This window comes from Notechis scutatus, chromosome 5, assembly GCF_049901735.1.
Source record: "Notechis scutatus isolate UNSWTSFEM ecotype Mainland chromosome 5, rNotScu1.2, whole genome shotgun sequence".
Classification (NCBI taxonomy): Eukaryota; Metazoa; Chordata; class Lepidosauria; order Squamata; family Elapidae; genus Notechis; species Notechis scutatus.
In genome coordinates this window covers 10,400,822-10,425,240 of record NC_142013.1, presented here as the reverse complement: position 1 = coordinate 10,425,240, position 24,419 = coordinate 10,400,822, and the positions used below count along the sequence as shown (strand labels likewise).

The 24,419-nt window shown below is 42.1% G+C and overlaps 1 long non-coding RNA gene across 5 annotated transcripts; it reads right to left on the bottom strand.

Annotated features, from left to right (window-relative positions):
* Nucleotides 1-4,312: 4,312 nt before the first annotated feature.
* On the bottom strand, nt 4,313-21,177 carry LOC148130360 (uncharacterized). Of its 5 annotated transcripts, none has more exons than XR_015749709.1 (6): nt 21,120-21,177; nt 18,123-18,230; nt 16,124-16,202; nt 10,252-10,402; nt 10,065-10,156; nt 4,313-4,482 (listed from the first exon to the last, which is right to left on the bottom strand). It is a non-coding gene; the product is annotated as an uncharacterized LOC148130360 (long non-coding RNA). The 5 variants fall into 5 exon arrangements; XR_015749707.1 differs by lacking the exon at nt 18,123-18,230 and adding an exon at nt 10,594-10,654; XR_015749706.1 differs by lacking the exons at nt 4,313-4,482; nt 16,124-16,202; nt 18,123-18,230 and adding exons at nt 7,193-7,228; nt 8,078-8,184; nt 10,594-10,654 and having other exon boundaries at nt 21,120-21,175.
* Nucleotides 21,178-24,419: the final 3,242 nt, after the last annotated feature.

Here is a 24,419-nt window from a genome sequence, read left to right as displayed (position 1 = left end):
CCCGCCGCCCGCGCCTCCGCTCTTCGCCGCCGCCGCCGCGCGCCGCTCTTCCCGCCCGCCGCCGCGCCGCTCTTCCGCGCCGCGCCCGCGCGCCTCCGCTCTTCCCGCCGCCGCCCGCCTTCCGCTCTTCCCGCCGCCCGCCCGCGCCTCCGCTCTTCCGCCGCCCCGCGCCCTCCGCTCTTCGCCGCCCGCCCGCGCCTCCGCTCTTCCGCCGCCCGCCGCGTATCCGTTCTACCGCCGCCGCCGCGCCTCCACTCTTCAACGCCGCCGCGCGCCTCCGTTCTACCGCCGCCGCGCCCCTCCGTTCTACGCCGCGCGCGCTCGCTACCGCCGCCCGGCGCCTCCGTTTCTTCTGCCGCCGCCGTCGCGGGCCTCCACAACCCGTCGCCTCGCTCCGCCCGCCCGCCGCCCGTGTTTCTCCTACCCGCCGCCAGCGCCTCCGTCCTACCCGCCCGCCGCCGCGCGCATCCGCAGCAAGTCGTCTCTCTCGCGGCCCGCGCTCCTCCGCTACTGTCGCCTCCCGTCCCGGCCATCGCCGCCGCTGCCGCCTCCGCCGTGGCCGCCGACAGCCAGCGCCTCCTCGACTTCCACCGGCTGCCGAGCGATGGGCCTACTGCGGGTGCAGCTCTTCGTGGGCCTGCTGCGTTCAGCTCCAGGCCTTTCTCCATTTCAGGCTTTTCACCATTGTGGACATGGGTACAGCCATTGGCTCTGCAGAGATGCAGATAATAAAAATTCTCTCTGCCCCCCCTTTCCAATGGCTCTGGGGGATGGATCCGGTATTTAGGGGAGGGGGTGTCAGGCGTTGAACAAGGAAGTTCCATGCACCCACCTCCAGGGTCTCTCCCACCTTGGCTTGTCTCCCTTGTCATTAGCACTACACCCCAGGGGGCGAAAGCTAGGTAGGTGGGAGGTTGGATGTTCTTGTCCCAAGGGGGGGCCAGGAGAGCACAACGAGCCTCCAGCCTTAGGGTTCAGGCACCTCTGCCCTACCCCATGCAGGCAGTCACCAGACAGGTTTATTCACCATCTTACCTGGTTTCCCTTCTTGGCTCCTGCCTTGTGACAGGTGGGGTGCCATTTTTGTGCAAGCCACAGCTAGACCTGCCGTCTCTACAGCGCTTGGTTCCAAGGCAGGCAGCTGTCAGTATTTGACCCACAACCCTTGGGATGTGGGGCCCCTACTCCGCCACAGGCGGGAGGTCACCTGGGCAGGGTTGCTTGCCACGTTGTCAGGGTCTCCTTCCCAGGCCAGGTGCTCGTCCCTGGCCACTAGTTCAATTTCCTCACTAGTTCAATTTCCTGGTTATACCATTGTGTTTCCAAAAGGCTGGGCAGCGCATGTCCTTAGCTAGGGGAAAGGGGTGTTGTGTCCCTGACTAGCTAAGTCTTCAACCTGGTCCGCATTTTGAGCGGGACCATCTTACTGTTCCCATTGGTTGGTGCCGTTTGACAGCAGACTATATAAGGAGCTGTCAAACGGCATCAGCTGGGGAGTTGGGGCTCCGGCTCCAGCCAGCCGGCTGCCAGCCCAGCTGGGCAGCCATGTTAATCTGTTACTGCTTCAAATAAAGAAACGTTATTCTTCAGCTCCTGTGTCTGCCTGGTGTGTCCGTCCAACCAAATACAACACTTGCATTCACAACTTCTGGGGGCAAGTTGTTCCACTGCAATTATTCTATGTCAGGAAATTTCTCCTTAGTTCTACGTTGCTTCTCTTCTTGATTTGTCCAAGCCTGAATAGTCACGAGACTTAGAGAGAGAATGTGGATTCTGCCCCTTTTCCCATGCTTTGCCTCACCCAGTTCCCTGCCTAACAGGTATGTTTGGATGAGTCCTTCAAAACCACACAAAATAAACATTGTTGCTTCCCAAAGCAATATCCTGGGATATTATTTCCCAGGCAGATTAATTTCTAAACCTGCAAACAGATACTAACATTTTCTGCAATACGCTCCCTGTTCTCTAGGACTTTTGAATTAAGTGATTTAGTCCCATCAGGCAGTCTTAAACATGTCTTAAACTTTGAAGTAAGTCCCAAAGAATCAATGGGTTGTATTCACAAATGTGAGCGAGTATTTTTTTTGTTTGTTTGCACATATATAGTGTATACAATGTCACAACACTAATGAAATCCATTTTAGAGCCAGACACTGATTGATGGTTCCAGGAGTATTGACTTGAAATAAACTTTCTGACTGTCTTAGCTTTCTGTTCATAGCTGATTTCTAGTGCTTGACAATGACTGAAATGTACTTGGGGAATTCAGTAGAGTTGGGCAGATCAGAAAAACTGCACTCTGTTCTCTGTTAATGTCTGCAGAGAAAGTTAAAGTAAACTTCAAAATAGCATCACTAAATATTAGACATTCTCTAACATCCTGAGAATAAGGGAGAAAAAAATAGAACTGTCAAGTGGAACGATTTGCCTCCAGAAGTTGTGGATGCTCCAACACTGGAGGTTTTTAAGAAGAGGTTGGACAACCATTTGTCTGAAATGGTATAGGGTTTCCTGCCTGAGCAGGGGGCTGGACTAGAAGACCTCTAAGGTCCCTTCCAACTCTGTTATTCCGTTATTCTTTTTTTAGGGTAATCACACTTCTGAGAATCTTCAAGGAATGGTATTATTACTAATGCAGACAACCAAATGGGCTGAATTTATATTTTTCTTTATGCTTAGTATCTTCCAGCTCTGTTGGCTTTAATCCTTATATCCTTTGTCCAAAACCACATTTTGCAGGGTGGGATCAGGTTTTGAGATGTTCAGCCAACATGGAGATTTTTCAAAGGTGTCCTTTGAATGGAAGACCTTCTATGAATCCTTTGTGAGTTTTTACAATGTGTATGGGGATACATCGCCACAAAGGTGATCCTAATCATTTTCACATCTATAATACAGAAAGAAATGATGTCAAACAATATAACTTTGTAAGGCACAGAGAGAAGTTTTAGAAAGAAGTCTTAATTTAATTTGCTAGCTTAGTCTAACTTGACTTATCTACTATATATGCCAAATTCAACTTGGAAGGAAGGAAGGAAGGAAGGAAGGGAGGAAGGAAGGAAGGAAGGAAGGAAGGAAGGAAGGAAGGAAGGAAGGAAGGAAGGAAGGAAGGGGGGAGGGAGGGAGGGAGGGAGGGAGGAAGATTTAGTTCATATCTCACATTCGGAACCTCTCATCAGTCATTTAAGTGTTTTAAGCTTTCATCATATCCCAATTATGCTTTCATTCTTTTTCTGTGTATATATATATATATATATGGAATAAATGGATATATGGATAAACTTACTGTATGTATCTGCATCAGATACATTTCCAAAGAGAAACTCACCAAACAACTACACGTCTAAGGAAATTCTCAATCTTCCAGGTCATGGTTGTCTCAAATGTGCTTTATTTCCCCAACAGGCAACTGGATTTTCTTGCTTTTCTTCTTTGAAAATGTTTCACTTCTCACCCAAAAAACTTCTTCAGTTCAGTTTTCAGATTCACCCTCACACTGTTCAGTGTGAAAAACCAAAAAAGATACGTTGAGGTTCTTCTAAACAAAGGGTGTCAAACTTGCTGCCTGTGGGCCGGATGCATCACGCACTGGCCACGCCCATTCCCAGTTTAGCAAAGGGGGAAAAAAGTCATGATATGTCATGTGACAATGTGAGTTTGACACCCCTATTCTAAACAATTACCTTGATTGTTTCCAGAGGTAGTGTTCAGCAGGTTCTGACCAGTTCTGGAGAACTGGTAGCAGAAATTTTGAGTAGTTCGGAGAACCAGCAAATACCACCTCTGACTGGCCCTGCCCCCATCTATTCTCTGCCTCCCGAGTCCCAGCTGATTGGCTGGGTCTTCTTTTGTTGCCCTGCACAGGAGAACAGAACTGGAAAGCAGGTTAGTGGGGTGGGGAGGGAATGGGGATTTTGCAGTATCCTTTCCCTGCCATGCCCACCAAGCCACGCCCACAGAACATGTAGTAAAAAAATTGAATCCCACCATTGATTGTTTCCCACTTATAGACAGAAATCTTGCCAAACTAAAATAGACTCTTTACAGGCTTACACTATTAAACATGTACTCCAAGAATTATTAGGGAGGAGCTGTCTTAACTTTCTATCCTTCACTGTCCTGTTCTTCTCTGGAATACACTCCCTCCCTCCTGGAAATCCAGACTACATTCCACCACAGTGAGGAATCTCTTATCTTGGGACTTAATTGCAGGAGAATAATATTCAGCTGTTTGCGTGTCATTAACTAGGAGATACATGGAGTTTACCGATACATGTTTAGGAAGCAGGGTGCGTGTGTTTTTAATTGCATATTTATTGTTTTGATGTAATGCTATTAATTTAATCCTCTTATCTTACGAATTGCACGAATTGTATGTCCTTACTGAAAGTCATTGCACGGGGGTTGGGAGGTCTGTTCCTTTTTGAAGCCTTGGGAGCTTCACACAGAGAGTTGTGAAATCAAACAATAGCCCCATCAGCTCTGTAAAAAAAAAATCTTTATGTAAGCTTTAGTGGAGCATACAATCCCTCAATTGCTGGAGTATAGATGCTAATGACGGACATTCACTGGGTCTGTTTTACAATCAACAGATGACTGTTGATCAGTCACTCTGTCAGAGTGACAATAGTGGGATCAAATTATGGCACAATCAAGTTTCAGTTAACCGGGTGTTAGTCCATTGCATGTTTAAGGGGTGATTGAAATAGGAGCTTGTGAGTCAGACAAATGTTAAAAAGGGATTCCCTTATACATAACCTGTTGATAACATAATATACTTTCGAGTGCCTTTGTTGGTCAGTACATTTTATGGCAGCTGAATTGAATCCTCCACCTTTCACAATGGTGAAAAAAGTAAGGTTCTACATTTAGGCAAGAAAAACTAAATGCACAGGTATAGTATAGGTAGTAACTCACTCAATAGTAGTAAGTGTGAGAGAGATCTTGGAGTCCTGGTGAACAATCACTTAGATATGAGCCAGCAGTGTGCTGCAGCTGCCAAAAAAGCCAAAATGGTTCTGGGCTGCATAAACAGAGGGATAGAATCAAGATTACGTGAAGTGTTAATACCACTTTATAATGCCTTGGTAAGGCCACACTTGGAATACTGCATCCAGTTTTGGTCACCACAATGTAAAAAAGATGTTGAGACTCTAGAAAGAGTGCAGAGAAGAGCAACAAAGATGATTAGGGGACTGGAGGCTGAAACATATAAAGAAAGGTTGCTGGAACTGGGTATGTCTAGTTTAATGAAAAGAAGGACTAGGGGTGACCTGATAGCAGCGTTCCAATATCTCAGGGGCTGCCACAAAGAAGAAGGAGTCAAGCTATTCTCCAAAGCACCAGAAGGCAGGACAAGAAACTAATCAAAGAGAGAAGCAACCTAGAATTAAAAAGAAATTTCCTGACAGTGAGAACAATTAATCAATGGAACAACTTGCCTCCAGAAGTTGTGAATGTTGCAACACCGGAAGTTTTTAAGAAGAGATTGGAGAACCATTTGTCTGAAATAGTATAAGGTTTCCTGCCTGAACAGAGGGTTGGACTAGAAGACCTCCAAGGTCCCTTCCAACTCTATTATCCTATCCTATCCTATCCTATCCTATCCTACCCTACCCTACCCTACCCTATCCTACCCTACCCTACCCTACCCTACCCTATTCTACATGGCATTTAACTAAATATTCACAATTGAAGCTGAATATACGTGTCCCAGGATAAGGTTTTGTCATTCAAACTTTCGGACTCATGCTGGACCCCATCCTGAGGAACTTCTCTCTATCAGATTGTGTGCTGTTATGTGAATGGTATTCACAGTGCCTGTTGCATGTGGCTTTTTACATGTTGATTGGGATGTGTTAAAAGCCAGCTGTCAACACATCCCAATCAAACATATAAGAAACCGCATACAACAGGCACTGTAAATACCACACAGAGAACAACACACAGTCTGCTAGAGAGAATTTCCCTGAAGATGGACTTCAGCACAAATCCAAAAGTTTGGAAGATAAAACTTCTCATCCTATTGACTGACCCTGATTAACTAAACATTGTTAAGTGTACATATCCAGTACAATTCCTTTTGTTCCCATCAATGCCAATGATGTAAAATGGTTTCCTTCTTGCTGGAAAAAATTGTGACAGTTTTTGTCTGTTAAATTGTGACAGTTTTTGTCTGTTAAATTGTGACAAGATGGAAGATTTGCAGGAACAATATTCAATTACTAGTCAATATTCCCTGGAAAAATGTATGATTTGAAACAAAGGTGCTTTTTTCAAGATGCAACTGGACTTTTTAATGTGTCGCTTCTCACCCAAGAAGCTTCTTCAGCACTGACTGGATGGTGGGGAATGGAAGGATTTATACTCCTTGCAGACAGCTGGTCATTTGCATTCTTTTCTTGAGTCCTTGAGTCCATTTGGAAGTTTATCTGTGTCCTCAGGGTCACTTGAGTGATGCAAATGGGTATGGAGCCCCATCTTGGAACTATTGAAAGGACTGCGTTGTAACTGGGAGACAGATGATGTCATATCCCTCCCGCTCTGTTGAGAAAGGGCTGTTCAGTTTTGACATAGGTGGCCTCTTCAACCCCTTTCAAATCAGCTCTCTGTCCAAAATGTGGACTTTGTTGTCTTCAGTAGAGTGGCCTTTATCTTTTATATGCAGATGGACTGCTGAATCTTGTCCCGATGGGTTTGTTCTCCTATATCAGTGATGGCTAACCTATGACATGCGTGTCACTCGTGACACACCGAGGCACTTTGACTGACACACCTGTTGGTGTGGGAAAACCTGCACATTTAGAGGCTGCCTGTGCTCTGCTCCAATCCCTGCTCCCTGCTTGTTGCGTGGAGGCGTGAGTGTCACCGCTGCCGCCGCAAGATCTTTGCAGCAGAGAACCAGTTTTAACCGCCATAAACTGAGGTTTGTCAGTTTCATTACCTCAGGAACGCCACAGGAGGAAAGGAGATCCATGAGGTTCACAGCCCTGTAAGGTGGCCTTCCGATCCCCACATCCTGCACCTGCAGCCCTGAGACCAGGAGACGAGTTTCACAGCCCTGTGTGATCATCCCAGCCCAGTCCATCATAAACCAAATTATTGATATTTCTTGAAGTGACACACGACCCGAGGAAGGCTACACTTTTTCCCAATTTTCGACACACCAAGCTGAAAAGGTTAGCCATCACTGTCCTATATTGTGCCATGCATTATCAAGTGGTTGCCCCTTGAAAGAAAAAGAAAAAAAACACCTTTTGGGATAACCTGGACGACTGAGCATCTCCTTCGATGTATGATTTGAAAGTTTTGAATGGTAGAATAGAAATTTACTTCTAAATTGATTGTATAATGTATAATTATTTATATGTTGTACAAATCATTTGCTTATGTAATTTAATTTAATTTAATTAATTTAATCATACGTTATTATATAATTTATTATATAATGCATCTATTTCCCACTTGCCTTTACAGCTCAAGAAACTAGGGAGGGTGTCTTTTGAGATGTTTGCCATGCCCTCAATCCATTTGAGGACTCAGCTGCGTCTTATCCAATCATTCCCCTGCTTGCCTTTCTTCCCATCTCCCAAAGAAATTCCCCACATGCCATTACAGTACAAGCAAGGACAATTTGGCAATGGGTTCAGGTCAGTTTCTCAGATCCTTGTCTGAATTTTTCTTGCAAAGCATCTGTTTGTCTTCTACAGATGGGAGTGAAGAGTGAAGGAAGGTGGGAGGAATAATTCCCTTTTACTTCAGTCTTGAATGTGCATTGCAGCAATGAGCAAAGGACATTTCTGCTGACTGTGCTTCTGAATCTGATTATCATGCCAGCCTCATCACATTAATGTTCCACGTGCTCTTTTGCAAATCTGTGATGCCACAAAAGAGCATTTCATCTTTTCTCTTTGGAATCATCCAATGCTTAAGATTGTATTCCCTTTGGAACAAAAAATCTGTACAGTTGCTTAGCTGGCTTTATCTGTACAGCACAGATAAAAAGCACATAAGATTGAAGAATGCTCCATTTTAACAAAGCTGAAACTTTCACAGAATTAAAAAAAAATTGATTTACTTCAATGTGCTCTTGGCAGTATATTCCATGTTAGCATTATTGTTTTGTTTGACCCAGATTCAGTTGCTACTTCTGAAGCTCCACAATGAGTTCCAGAAAAGTTCTCCCTGTTTCCAAAACAGGAAGCATTCTTCATGAGAAGTAGACAAGAATGGTGAGATTGCTATTTAATTAATTTTATATGACATTGAGAATGATAAGCTTTAATAATTTGGTCTAGTGAATTAGCGGATCAGATTAAACAATATGGAATTATTTTTGGTTAGCTTTTCCAGATAAACCAGACAGAACTTAGTGGACAAACAAGCCTACAATTAAAACAGTCTTAAATCACTTTTAAAAGCAATTAAACATAAATATAAACATATTTGAGACAGTGGATCTGTGCACAATGCTTATTTGTCCAAGATCCAAGAAAAACTTATTTGTCCAAGAATATTGGATCTATAAGCCAAATACTCTACAGATAAGAGCATACACATACATTAACTGTACAGATTAAAAACTCTACAGATTTTGGTCCCAAAGTTGCTTTTTCAAGAGGCAATTGGACTTTGTTTTTCTTTGAAGATGTTTCACTTCTCATCCAAGAAGCTTCTTCAGCTCTGACTGGATAGTGGGAAATGGAAGGATTAATATTCCTTGCAGACAGCTGGTCATTTGCATTCTTTTAGAGGCCCCTTTTAGTTGTTGAGGCCACTTTAAAATTTATCTGTGTCCTCAGGGTCACCTGAGTCTTTGAGAAATTGGAGGTGTTTTCTGCAGGATGTTTTTCTGCTCTGTATCCCTTCACTGTTGGGGATCAGACTGTGTTGTCTGCATCTCAAACTGAAGTCCAAATGGTTTCTGTAGTCTGCATTTTTTCTGGAAACCTATTCACAGTCCCACACCATTCAAAGGGTGTTCATCCCAAAGTGCATGGCTAAAAGTCTAAGGTGATTCTCAGTCATCCAGGTCATTGTTGTCCCAAAGGTGCTCGATCTCCAGCAGCCTGAGCCTGTGTTCAACATTGAAGGGACACAGGGCAGAAAAACATCTTGCAGAAAGCACAGCTCCAACTTCTCAATGACTCAGGTGACCCTAAGAACACAGATAAACCTCCAAGTGGCCTCAATGACTCTCTAAAAGAATGCAAATGACCAGCTCTCTGCAAGGAATATAAATCCTTCCATTCTGAGCTATAGAAGCTTCTTGGATGAGAAGCAAAATGTCTTCAAAGTAAAACCAGAAAGTCCAGTTGCCTCTTGAAGAAGCACCTTTGGGACAACCTTGACCTGGATGGTTGAGAATCTCCATTGACCTCTATAGATTTTTGTGCCTTTATGGAGAGAAAATATACCAAAATAAAGCTAATCTCGCAGGTCTACAGGGAAGGCAGCTTACCAGTAGGAAGATCAGCAGTTCTTTTTTTCATGATTTTGCCATAGTTCTAAATAATACTATTCTAGTTCCCTGTTTGATGCTGAAGGAAATAAATATTAAGTTACTCTTTTATAAAGGAATTAGAAATATTAAGTGCATTATTAAGTTGTGTTGTCTTTGTTGCTGTATCCTAACCACGAAGTATATTCAGTTAAACAAAACCTGCTGGATAGTTGCAGGCTTTTTAGAAAACAGGAACATCCACCCAAGGCGAAACTACAAGTAAACAAGATAAGATATCCGGTGCCTAGGAAGAAATGGTCAAGGCGACCCTTTACCTTATAGTATGACTTAGAGATAATAAGGGGAGTGGGGAGGGCTTCTTAGGTGTGTGGCGTGCACTGTGTAGAGTGTATAAAATGTATTGTTTGACCAGCTCTTGCTGTTCTTGTTACCCAATCCACTTTGGAAGGGACTTGGAGGCCCGTTAGCAAATGCTTATTTTCTTTAATAAAGCTTTGAATTGTGAACCAGACCTGTCTCTGTATTGTGAATATTAAATAAATCGGGTCTTACATCTCACAATGTCAAGAAGCAAATCTGTGTTTTTAATTTAAATTCCTACCTGATACAAATGTATGTGTGTTTCATGAAAGTCAATCTTTATTGCTACCATTCCAGGAGAAAGCAGACACCATATGACAGAGTTGAAAGAGACTTAAGGGATTAAAAAGTTGAGTTGCACCCATACTGAATTACTCTTCAGGCTTACAAGCTTTCAATACTCCAATGCAAATGAAGATAATAATAACCTGGGATGAGATTGTGTGGAATCTGCTGCTGATTCCCTGCATCTTTTTGGGCTGGTCTTCCGCCTGCAATGGTGTCATCAGCTGGAGTTCAAAGCAGAGCACAGCAGATGTTGAGTGAAAACTAGGACCATCTGGACCACGTGAATGCTTCCTTGTTCAAACGAAAGGGGAAAGAGAGGATGATCAGTGGGTGTTTTTCATGGAATGTAAGGACCTGATTTGGTCTAGTAATTAAGGCACCAGACTAGAAAATGGGAAACCGGGAGTTCTAGTTCCACCTTAGTCATAAAAACCAGCTGGGTGACTTTGGGCCAATCATCCCCCCCGCCACACACAACTCACCTCATGGGATTGTTGTGAGGAAAAAATAAGAAGAGGAAGGTGTGTTGGATATGTCCACTGCCTAGAATTATTTGTAAAAATAATAAAGGTAGAATAAAAATAAATACATAGAAATTTTCCATTTTCACAATCAATGTTTTGTTAAATATCAGAGGAACCCAATAGCTTGGATCTTTCCATGAATTGAAAGGCCTGGGGTCTGAGGTTCATCCAGAAAGAACCAACAAAATTGAACTGGGTGAGATACTTTGACTGGATAAAATGAGACTTCCAAGACTACAGATGCAAGAAAAAACTTAGATGAGAAACCACCTTGAGTTCTGAGAAGAAATGTGTAGATTTAAATGCAGATCATCATAATTTTCTTTATCACAGATGTAATGTGAAAATCACAGGAAAATGTTTTCAACTATGACCTACGATGATGAATAAAATATTGTGGCTTATTTCTTAGACAATCACATCCATTTGGAAAGAAAATTACACATTATAGTTAATAGTATGTCCTTCCAGGAAACTGTTTGAAAGAATACTCATTTTGTTCAAGAATGCATTTCAGTTCTGTAATCCTTGGTCATAGGTTTTATGGCTGTCATGACAATGATGGGCAGGCTCCATTATATTAATCACTGAAGGACTACCTGTATTCAGATTTACAGGATGAATATAAAGGTATCATGGAACTAAGACTACTTTTTCCCCTCAGAATGGCATCTCTTAGAGCAGGGGTCCCCAACCACCAGTCCGTGGACCGGTACTGGTCCGCGGAACAAGTCCTACCGGGCCGCTGGTTGCTGGGTGCCGCCATCTTTTTTTGATGAAAAAAAATGCTTCCGGTGAGCTTTTCCGGGTAGAAAGCTCACTGGAAGCACTTTTTCATCAAAAAGATGGCGGCGCGCTTCGATGAGCTTTTCCGGGTAGAAAGCCATTTCTACCGGAAAAGCTCACGAGCTAGCGCCGCCATCTTTTTGATGAAAAAGTGCTTCCGGTGAGGTCACCGGAAGCACTTTTTCATCAAAAAGATGGCGGCGCCCAGCTGATGCCGGTACCGGGCCGCGGCATAAAAAAGGTTGGGGACCCCTGTCTTAGAGGACCTCTCCAGAAGAATGAAGGTAATTGATGCTACTTGACTGGTTGCTTGGGAAAGTTCTATGAATAAGAATAGTAGAGCCAACACACACAGTCAGACCTTGATTCTTAGCTCTGAGAGGAACCCTACTTACTAGTCTTCAGTTTGGAAACCAAGTTGTTGAGCCACAGTGGTGCCGTGGTTAGAGTGCAGTATTGCAGGCTAATTCTGCTGCCTGTTGGCTGCCTGCCACCAAGCTCAAGATTGACTCAGCCTTGCATCCATCCAAGGTGAGTAAAATGAGGACCCAGATTGTTGGGAGCAATATGCTGATTCTGTAAACCACCTAGAGAGGACTATAAAGCACTGTAAAATAGTATACAAGTCTAAGTGCTATTGCTATGACCATGGTATTGCCTGTAACACTCTATGGAAGTAACAGTTGGACTTTGAAGTAGGATAAGAAGGGCATTAGCACTTGGTGTTGGAGAATACCTTGAACAGTCAAACTAATAAAAAATGGAGCCAACCAGTTGGATCATCAAACAAATTGACCTGGAGTTCTTACTCCAAGCACAAAGGATGAGCCTCAAATTATCCTACTTTGGACATATTATGAGAAGATCTAGCTATCTGAAGAAGGCTCTAACGCAGGGAAAGGTGGAAGAAAAGATAAGAAGAGGATGATTATCAGCAAGGTGTATGGTTGTGGTTACAGTGGTGATGGTTGCAATGTTGGAAGACCCCAAAGACCAAGTTAGGGACAGATCATCATAGATGCAATCTATCTATGTGGTCATCAAGAATCAAAATCAACTCGATGGCACACAATCAACTGAAGAAATACATATCTAAGAATGGCAAGTTAATCTAAATTTTCAAGGTTATAGAACTTGTAGAAGTTATCTTTTAGTCCAATATGCTTGATAGTTGAAAATGATGTGGAGATACAGATAAGTTACCTGCCAAAATGTTGTCTCTGGAGATTCTCAATCATCCAGGCAGTGGTGGGATTCAAAATGTTTTACTACCGGTTCTGTGAGCGTGGCTTGGTGGGGGTGGCTTGGTGGGCATAGTAGGGAAAGAATACTGCAAAATCCCCATTCCCTCCCCACCCCACTAACCTGTTTCCCAGCTCCGTTCTCCTGTGCAGGGCAACAAAAGAAGACCCAGCCAATCAGCTGGGACTCGGGAGGCAAAGAACAGATGGGGGTGGGGACAACCAGAAGTGGTATTTGCCGGTTCTCCGAACTACTCAAAATTTCCACTACCGGTTCTCCAGAACTGGTCAGAACCTGCTGAATACCACCACATCTAGGTTATAGTTGTCCTAAAAGTGCTTTTCCAAAGGGCAACTGGACTTCCTCGGTTTTTTTCTTTGAAAACATTTCATTTCTCCTCCAAGAAGCTTCTTCAAGTATAGAAGAAGCTTCTTGGGTGAGAAACAAAAAAAAAAATAAAGTAAAGGAAATCCAGTTTCTTTTTGACAAAGCATCTTTGGAACGTGCCAAAATGTTATTTAATAAAAAGGTTTATTCTGGGGGTTTATTTTACCTCTGACTTGATTCAGGATACTCTACTCTTCATGCTTTTAGTATTACTATTATTTTAAATAACATCCCTCCCTTCCAGAATGCTCGATTTTCCCCCAAAGGTCTAATTGAGGTGAGATTAATCAGCTCAGCTCAGCTTCTTATCACATAATTTGTTTTAAATAGAATTTTTGTGCAAATTAGGATTCTGAACAGACACAGCAAGGATTCCGACTCACTTCTCAGTTTCAATATTTAATTTGCTCTTATGTTCAGTGCTATACCTTGGACAGGTAGCCCAGAATCCTTTGTGCCAGGAGAGGGATTTAATTGAACTGAACTGAATTCTTTATTGGCCAAGTGTGATTGGACACACAAGGAATTTGTCTTGGTGTAAATGCTCTCAGTGTACATAAAAGAAAAGATACATTCGACAAGAGTCAAGAATCATAAGTTACAACACTTAATAATAGTCATAGGGTACAATAAGCAAGCAAATCATACTAGCAGTCAATATAAATAGTAAGGATACAAGCAACAACATTACAGTCATACAGTCAGAAGTGGGAGGAGATGGGTGAAAGGAAGGATAGGAAGATTAATAGTAATAGTAATGCAGACTTTGTAAATAATTGGACAGTTTTGAGGGAATTATTTGTTGAGCAGAGTGATGGCATTCGGGAAAAAACTGTCCTTGTGTCTAGTTGTTCTGATGTGCAGTGCTCTATAGCGTCGTTTTGAGGGAAGGAGTTGAAACAGTTTATGTCCGGGATGTGAGAAAGACATTCTTAACTTTTACTAGGCAATTGAAAGAAAAGGACACAGAAACAAGCAAACATAAAAGTGATCTGATGACGATCAAATTCCAGCCACAGTGCCATGCCCCTGGTGGAGACTGATTCTGAGGAAGAGGAGGAACAGCCAACAGGGAGTGGAAGTGTGGCTCCAGAGGTAGTGGAGGAGGCTGAGGAAGGGCAGAGGCCAGCCGAGCAGTCAGAGGAGGACCCAGGCCCATCCCCTATCCATCCTAGGGCACGCAGGGAGGAGAGGATCAGGGTAAAACATGGTCTACTTGGGAGGAGAGGTACCTGATCCTCTTCATGGGTTGCAGGTGTAAGATTTGCATAAGAGTTTGGACCTGCGTGCTAACAGACGCTGGAGACAAATTAGTGTTTTATTTCTAAAGAAGGTTTATCTTGGTTGGCGTTCTTCCAACGGACTGTCCCTGGTTATCTTCCTGAAGTTGTCAATTATCTATCCTGGTCTGTCATGGAACTTTATTCAATGCAGTTTGTTTTTGGTTTTTGCTTCGTTATTGGCTCTTTGAATGCGAATTGTGTTTCTTGCCTTTGAAATATTATTTTGAAAATAGTTTACTCCTCCACTGTGAACAATTAAACAGTGAAGCCAAGTTGAAGGCAGTAAAGGACTTTTAGTGATGTTTCGGATTTTGTCATCACACACAGCCATGGAAACTGAATAGAAGACTTGGTATCAGAGTCTCCCTCTTTCAGCTGTATCTTTCTCAGCTATATATTCCTTGATCTCTAAAAAGAAGACAAGATGTATTTATTTACCCCTTTATAACAAATAATTCAAGGCAGCAAACATACCTAACACTCCTTCTTCCTCCTATTTTCCCCACAACAGCAACCTTATGAGGTGAGTTGGACAGAAAAAGAGTGACTGGCCCAAGGTCACCCGCCTGGCTTTCATGGCCATGGTGGAACTAGAATTCACGATCACCCACTCCTGCTTCTGAGAGGGCCAAGTCTCGTGCTTTGATGTACATTTTTCCATTGCTCAGCTCTCTCCTAAGCTTCCCAGTCTTGAATTAAAATCTCAAAGAGGTCAACATGGCTTATGAGTCTCCATGACAGGTAGGGAGAATACATGATGTTCCGTGCATCTTTGCACTGTTGGGCAGAGGACACAAATTATGAAATTCATACTATTTGTGTGATGAAGGTGAAGGAGAAACATATGATATTATCATAATCTTGTATGGATGCCTAGAATTATGGTGAAACTCTGCTAAATTAGGAATCTTGACAGCTAATGTAGAAAGTTAGCACCCACCCCTCTCCTAGGAGAGTGAAATATTTTAGGAAATATTAGAAAGGCAGAATATTATATTTCCCCTAGAAGAGAAATGGAAATCTTAAGGGAGACAAAAACTCAGAGCTTCAGCTCCTTGCCCCCATCAGATATTTGGTGCCCATTAAGAAGGACTGGGCTAGGCTATCTACAAGACAAAAGACCTTCAGGTTCAGGGCTAAGGCATGATCCTCCTTGACATAATAGGATTAACGCATCTCGCTGCAGGGCTCACTGCATTGCAAAACCTCCTAAGGACATTATATCAGCCCAGGCTTCAACCAAACTTATCTCAGACAAACTCCTAGGATGGGAGTCTGACAGCAACCAATAGAATACATGCTCTTGCCACAGGAACAGGAATCTCAAGTTCAAAGCCCAGAGAGGGTATAGATCACTCTCCATCCCATGTGTTCAGCTGCACCAGGACCATGTGCTTGATGGTTCTGCTTCATTAAACCCTCTTTCCAATCAGCCTCCATGTTTCCAGTGTCTTTCTCACCACTCGGAACTGTACCAAATTGATATTTCTTCCAACACTAAGAAGGCTTCAAAGGGGTACAGTGGCTTCTCAAGAAGTCACAACAATGAGATTTTCTATCATTTTCCACATAGAACCACATGGGATTTGATACCAGGCTAACCAAACAGAGTCCTAGAACTTTGCCTGCTGTCAGGTGCTAATGATCAGGATCAAACATTAAGTTTCTGCAAAGAAGATTTATTATTCAAGCCTATACAAATAATCAGCTTACAACCATTCATTTAGTGACTGTTTGGAGTTACAAACAAGCACTGCAAAAAGTGGCTTATGACCATTTTTCACACTTACGACTGTTGTAGCATCTTCCATGGTCACACAATCACAATTCAGATGCTTGCAATCTGGTGTTCATCAGGGTTGCAGTGTCCTGGGGTCATAGGAGAAGCAAGTTCAATGAGGAAGCCTGACCATGTTACTAACTTAACGATTACAATGTTTCACTTAATAATCGCAGCAAGAAAGATCATAAAATGGGGGAAATCTCATTTATCGACTGTGTTGCTTTGCAATGGAAATTTTAGGCTCAATTTTAGTCAAGGTTGAGGTTTACCTGTACACAAGACTGTAGTCAGACACGAGGTTAGCAAAGATATTTAAAAACAGGTCCACCAAATATTGAAAATGTAATCAAAGACTAGGCACATACTACCACAGGTGGTGGACATGTTCAAAAGCAAAATAAAAAATAAAAATGGACGAAAATGCACACATGGTTAGAAAAACATGCTAAAATAGCATATAGATTATAAGCCAGAATTATTTTTGTTAGACATAATGCCAGAAAAAATATGAGAAAGGGAATGTATATTTAATATTACCATAATATTAAGGTACATATCTTAACAGTAGCAAAAGTTGTGTTTACACAGCAGTGGAAACATGGGGAAATGCCTACAGAAGAAGTAATAATCAAAATATGTTAGACTGTGCAGAAATGGATAGACTGACACTGAAGATAAAAGAAGACACACGGTTTTTGAACATGGGACTTGTTTTACAAATGGCTAGACAACAGAGGTAGAAACTAGAAACTGGAAAAATAGTATTATGTAAGCAAATTGACCCAGACAATATGCTGTTCACAAAGCACTTACGTATGTAAAGAGAAAATGTATACATAAATTTATAAAAAAAAACTGTAGTCATCTAATGGTCAGTACTAAATTGGCACTTGATAAGGGTCAATGGCATTCAAGGGCAGACTGGACTTGGATCTTTTGTGGCAATGCGAGGATTCTAAACTGATGATGCATTTAACTCCACCCTCAGCTCTGCCTGTTCCTCTCCTACAGCTGCTGATCATATCCAGTATCAGCACTTCATGCTAAATAAGTTCTGTCAGTCCCCAAAACATGGATACAACCAAGGAAAATATTATAGCACTGTCTAGGAGTGATTGCAGAAGGTTTCCTGCCTTGCTGTCAGTGTCTCAGTGACTTAACATAAGTTGCATTACCTATGCATTTGTGTTTCCGAGCCACTTCTGAAGTCAATGGTTTTTTTTCAACTGCTTGATTTCTGTTTTAACAAGGTGGGTTTTTCCCTCCTTTGTAACTACTGTGGAATTAAAGGCAATGAATAAGCCTTTTTGAAGGCAACTGGTGGCTCGAAGCAAAGGTTCAAGAAAGGAAAATGCAAAAGGAAAGGAAAGCAGATTAATGAACAAAGGAGAATATTTGTAACGGGGTTGAAATGAAAGGTCTTTGATGATCTTTGAGCTTGGTTGTTTTCTTGCAGATGTTTCACTGCCGAAACTAGGTAATATCATCAGTGCACTGATGGTGTTGCCTATTTTGAATAATGAAATTCTGCACAACTGTTGTAAATTCATTCCCATTCCCAAGCACCAAAATTTACATCATGTGATGGTAGGGATGTTATGACGCTGGTGTTGTGGCCCACCAGTGGCCAGTGGAGCTTGTGGCAGATTCAGACAGTGAGGAGGTTGGGGAGGAACATGGGCCTGTCCTGGAGGCTGGGGAAGACTCTGAAGAATGCTCTGCATTGGAGGCAGAGATGGAGCCAGGGCCATCTGACAGTGATCAGCTGCCTTCAGAGTCAGAGATCAGTGGGGCAGAAGAACAGCTGGAGCCTGTTCCTGATGTGCGCATGCACAGAGCTGCCAGGAGAAGGGAACAGTTAAGGAACAAGGGTTGACTCGGGAGTAAAGGCACAGGTGGACAGTGAATGGCTCTCCCATAGGGAATAAAGAGAAGCAAAAAGGGAGAGATGTTTGCAGGAGACGATTAGTTTGTTTAATTAGCGTGAAGATTTGTTCGTGACTCACAGAGACTTCTTGCCAAGTATTTCCTTGTACAGTGTTGCGATTGGAAGCTATCGGCCTGATAAAGTCTGTGGTTGCAATTCACCCTTGATTCTGTTTGCCGAGAGTTTACTGGATGTGAATGATAGGAATTCACTTTAGCCAAATAAAAAGGGTTTTTTTGTTTCGTGATTTTGTGAAGCCTAGGTAAGCAGGTAAGTACAAGGACCAGTCATAAGTAAATTTTTTCAGTGTTATTGTAACTTTGAACAGTCATTAAACAAATGGTTGTAAGTCAAGGACTACATATACAGATAGTTCTCCACTTACAATCCCAAATGAGCCAAAAATTTCCATTCTTAAGCAAGACAGTCCTTAAGTGAGTTTTGCTCCCTTTTATTTACAACCTTTCTTGCCACAGTTGTTAAACTGAATCACTGCAGGTCGCAACTGTGAAAAATGGTTGTAACTCACTTTTTTTATCAATTTGTCACTTTGGACGGTCTCTCTAAATGAACTGTTGTAAGTCGAGGACTACCTGAACTCAATGTTTCACTTAGCAAATTGTGGTCGTAAGTCAAGGACTGCCTGCCCTCAACTTGATTAAAGTAGAACAAAGGGAAAGTTTTCTTTCCTCTGATTTGGGCATTTTCAAACTTCAAAGAGAAATCTGCTTTCACGCCACAGTTGAGAAGTTATTCCAAAGGTACTTAGGCCTCACTGTATTCCATTATTTTGATCTTTTTGCATTCCGAAGACAAACAGACTTTGATCAGCTTTCATAATTGGAAGCAGAAAGGGGCTTCTCTGTTGCATGTTTTTCGGATCAATATGGCAAGCTGTGTATTAATCCATAAGAAAAAGCTTGACGTTTTATTGGATAACTTTGCAATAATCATTTCTTGTAATTTCAAAATCATACTTCTCATGATATCTGGCTTTGAGCAGCCATATCACACCGCTGGCTCACGTTCCGTTTGCAATCAATAGCTTCTCCAAGACTCTTTCCCCCAAAGTATCATCCTCAGGTCAGGCATTTCTGTACTTATCACTGAGCATTTGAGTTGGTGTTTGTTTCTGTATCCTAAGTGAAGGACTTTGCAGTTATAGAATATAGAATAACAGAGTTGGAAGGGACCTTGGAGGTCTTCTAGTCCAACCCCCTGTTTAAGTGACCACCATTTGAGACAAATGGTTATCCAATCTCTTCTTTAAAACTTCCAGTGTTGGAGAATTCACAACTTCTGGAGGCAAGTTGTTCCATTGATTAATTGTTCTAACTGTCAGGAAATTTCTCCTTAGTTCTAAGTTTCTTCTCTCCTTGATCAGTTTCCATCCATTGCTTCTTGTCCTTATCTCTGCTAAGTTTTATTTTATTTTATTTTATTTAGAAAATGTATATCGCCGTCTATTTGCACGTGGCAACTCAAGGCGGCCTAAAGGTAAAGGTTCCCTTTCTTAAATGCGTAAAGGTTCGGTGCTCATCTCCGTTACAAGGAAGAGCCAGCACGCCGAAGACACCTGTGGTCAGGCGGCTATTTAAATGCCGAAGGTGCATAGAACGCTGTTACCTTCTCACCAAAGTGGTCCCTATTTTTCTACTTGCATTTTTTACGTGCTTTCGAACTGCTAGGTTGGCAGAAGCTGGGACAAGTAACAGGAGCTCACCCCATTATGCGGTGCTATGGATTCGAACCGCCGAACTGCCGACCTTTCTGATCAACAAGCTCAGGCTTACACGAATATAAAAACAGCATATATAAAAAATAAAACTCATAGAAGAAAATAATCAATTAATAAAATAATATAATAGCCTTCCCACCCCCACCCCAGTGACAACACATCCCACAAGCCATTTAATGAGTTTCATCTCGCTCTGGGTCCTCTCTGGGTGCAGGTTTTCGGTCCTTGACTCACAATTATTTGTTTAGTAAAAGTTACAATTATATTGGGGGGGAAAAAAGTGCCTTGTGACCATTTTTCACACAGGAACGACCGCGGTCATGTGATCGAAATTCAGACGCTTGACAACTGATTCATATTTATGATGGTTGTGGGGTCCCTGGGTCCTGTGGGGGTGGGGTTGTCACCTTTTGCATCCTTCTTCCAAGAAAAGTCAATGGGGAAGCCAGATTCACTTCACAACCATGTTACTAGCTTACCGGCTGCAGGGATTCACTTCACAGCCATGGCAAGGAAGTAAAATGGGGCAAAACTCACTTAACAGCTATCTTGCTTAGCCACAGAAAAGTTGGAGTCAACAGTATCAGAGTGTTTGCAATGTGACTACTATGATGAGACAACCCAGGAGTGAAGCACAGCTCCTGGGCAGAGATCTAGACATTGAACAGTGGATTATATACAAGACCAGGGGTGGGATTCTACCTGGTCGAACCGATTCTATAGAACCAATTGTTTTGATTCTGTCCATTTCGGAGAACTAGCAAACGCACCACTGGCTGGCCCCTCCTCGCCCACTCACTCCTTAACTGGCATGTGTGCCATCCAACTTGCCTGCATTTGGTAAGTTGCTATTTTTCCTTTTTTTTCCCCTGACCATCAGCTGTTCTGCTGTGCTAGGAGATTTAGATTAGCTACAAACAGGAAATCGTTGGATTTCTTGCTTTCTAGCTAATCTAAAAGCAGAGCTGAATCTCCCTTAGGACTGAAGCTTCTATTTTTCAGTGCAGACTCAAACAATAGATTGCAGAAAGATAGATCTCTGAGTGAATCTGTGATTCTGGGAGCAACTCAATCTGCCTGCCTGCTTTGCCTGATTTTGGGTAAGTTTATAAAAAAATTCAATATTTACATAAATATTTACAATATTTACATACAAACCATGCCCACCCAGTCACGTGACCACAAAGACATGGCCAATCAGCAAGCCATGCCCACCCAATCACATGACCACCAAGCCACACCCACAAATTAGGCCACACCCACAAAACCGGTTGTTAAGAAATTTGAATCCCATCCCTGGACAAGACATATACAAAAATATACATGGTAGGCAAATACCTGACAAACAATCAATCTTCTTAACTCTATACACAGACCTCTGCAATGGATACCAGACACAAGGAGAGAGAACATGCCCTCTACAATGTCATCCTTATATAAACACCTCTTAAAGGGGTACAACCCATCCTCAGTCTTAAAGAGACAATTCCAATGCTGATTCATCTTCATTGCATCAGCCTTAAATTGCATCAGAATTACAGCAGTTGGCAGCTATTAAATCTTACACCACAACAAGATTATCTTTATTCTGTTATGGTCACTCAATTTCTCTCATTTACCAAGATCCTTTTGAAATGTATTCCTCTTTTTAAGGGTATTAGCTATTTTGAAACACCTGAAAAAGTGGTGATTTCTTTGTCTGATTACCTGGCTGTTGTGTAGCTCCTCTGTTTCAGTGCTTCTATCATTCCTTTGAAAGTAGAATTAAAATTGAAATAATCTTTATGTTTCTATCCTGTGGAAGTGGGGTGTTTCTTTTTGCATTCAAGAAAAGGAATAACAATTATTTTCATCCTTAGTTGTTTTTATTTAATTGCATTCCAGTGTGTGTGTTTTTGGTTCACAGACCAGTATAATGCCATGCCAACCATTTCTATGGAATCCTTAATAACCTAGGATTGATTGTTAGCTTGCAGACATTTCATAACTCAATTGGGCAACATTATCAGCGCTATTTTGTGTGGGGTTTATTTTGCTCTGCCAGTGTTGATTTTCCCCTTGGTACTTCCTTGATCAGGATATTGATTTTTGCCTGATAGTTTGTCCGGTGTTAATCCCTGTTTATCTAGGCATTGGCTGATGAAAAAGAAGTGTTCTGCTCTTTTTGTTCCCTTCTTAACCTTTTGTTGTCTCTTTTGAATGGTGTATAAATTTTACTTATTTATTTATTTGCATACCACCTTTATTATTTTTACAAACAACTTAGGGCAGCAACACATACAACCACCCAGCTGATTTCATGGCTAACTTGGGACTAGAACTCACAGTCCCCTGGTGATTGGCCCAAAGTCACCCAGCTGGCTTTCATGGCTTAGACTGGACTAGAACTCAGTCGCCTGGTGATTGGCCCAAAGTCACCCAGCCAGCTTTCATGCCTAAGGAGGTTCTAGAACTCACAGTCCCCTGGTGATTGGCCCAAAGTCACCCAGCTGGCTTTCATGGCTTAGACTGGACTAGAACTCAGTCGCCTGGTGATTGGCCCAAAGTCACCCAGCCAGCTTTCATGCCTAAGGAGGTTCTAGAACTCACAGTGTCTTGTTGATTGGCTCAAGGTCACTCAAGTGGCTTTCATGGCTCAGACTGGACTAGAACTCACAGTCTCCCACTTTCTGGCTTGGTGTCTTAACCATTAGATCTCTCTCTCTATATATATATATATATCTGTGAATGGCTTATATGTCGGAATGCCAATTTTTGCTTCTGATTTAACCAGCTGCCGTGTGTACCTTGTTCTGCCAACACTACATTTTTTTAGTTCTGCTCTCTAATTGAGAGTCTCTATCCATGAACAATTTCAAGAGTGAGCAACCCTACCTTGCAGCTGGATGTCGAAGGAAACATAATTCCGGGTCGGAAACAGTATTGTCAATCAGTCTCCCATAACTCAGTGTCACACTGAGAATAGTCTAATCAGTTTCCTGGGGATTCCTAAAATAGTCCTTTGTTCAATCATTTTCACAGCAGGATGTCCCCCCTATAAACAAGAGGACTAGAATGTTATCCATGCGGTTGAAAGAATTTTCTATTTTCCTGAGAACCAGGTCATAATTTGAGATATTCCAAGGAACTCAATGCAGCGTGATAATCTGATCTCTAACACCTTTAGTGTTCTCTCTTTTTTCTTCTTCTCCTTTGTCTCCTCCTTTGCAGATAAATCAATGTTTGTGAAATCAACTCATGTCCTCTATTCATTTCCAGGGCACTGCCGGTAACTTTGCTGCTACTGTGTGAAATCCCACAGGGATGACCTAGAAACGGTTATCTGCAAATGTCTCTGAGATAATTTAATCTTCATGCTGTGTTAGTTTGGAGCAGGTAGTGTCAAGTGAGAAAGTTGATTGATTGGGAAGTTGTGTTCTCTTTATATAATGCAGTTACTTAGCATGCCATTAAGGACAAATTGGCAAGACCAAGCAATTTGGCAGCTTTAAGATGAGTGGACTTCAACTCCCAGAATTCCTTACCCAGCATGCCAGTTGGGGAGTTCTGGGAATTGAAGTCCATGCATCTTAAAGTTGAGGTGTTGGAAAAACATTACCGAAACACTTCCACCCTTAGCAATTATTTTAATTGGCTCAATTTAAATATTAAAATTTTGCAAGTCGGCAGTGGGAATGGTTTCTGCTGAACTGAGTTGGTTCTAAACTAAGTCCTTGTATTTCAGTACAATTTTTTTTCATTAGATTTTTTTTTATCCTGCCTTTATTATTTTTATAAGTGGCTTCAGGCAGTCAACATGTCTAACAGTCCTTCCTTTTCCTATTGTCCCACAACAACAACAACCCTGTGAGGTGGGTTGAGCTGAGAGACAATGTTACTGGGTGTGGCAAACTCAATATCACTGACATCTCACTTTCATGCCTAAGGCAAGACTAGAACACACCATCTCCTGGTGAATTCTAGTTGCCCACAGTCCACGCTATCGCCCACAGTCAGCCAACCAGCTTTCATGTCAAAGTTGGGACTAGAACTCATAATCTCCTGATTTCTATGCCAGTATCTTAACCACTACACCAAACTGGCACTACAGTATGTACTGATAATACAGAACTAGGCTAACTTATCCCAGATTAGACAGAAATCTATTTTGCTTTTCCACATTTTCATAACGAAAAAGAGGTACTTGCTTTCTTCAACATATTGTAATGCTTTACCTCTGGATGGTAATGTAAAAAAAAAAAACCTTTGGAAAAGGATAGCAAATGCAATCAAGTATTTTTACTATCTGCAAAGAAATGCAGAACACGGCCATTTCTTTTTTGTTACATTAAAGGAAAACACTTCTGTGAACAAGCTTCCTATTTTATCTGTATTGCTGTACAGGCTAAACACAGTTATATAGGGAACTGCCAAAAATAAATTTGAGAATGAGCAGGCTGGAGAAATCTGGGATTCACACTGTTTCTGTGTTCTGCTGTTAACACCCCTTTCCATTCAAAACGCTCGTGTAATTGGTGTTAAAAGGCATATGGTCATTCACAGAGCTTTCAAGACGTGCATGCATTCATAGAATAAGGATAATTTATAACCTGACATACATAAAATGGTATCCAAAATTGATATTCAATAGATTGCCAT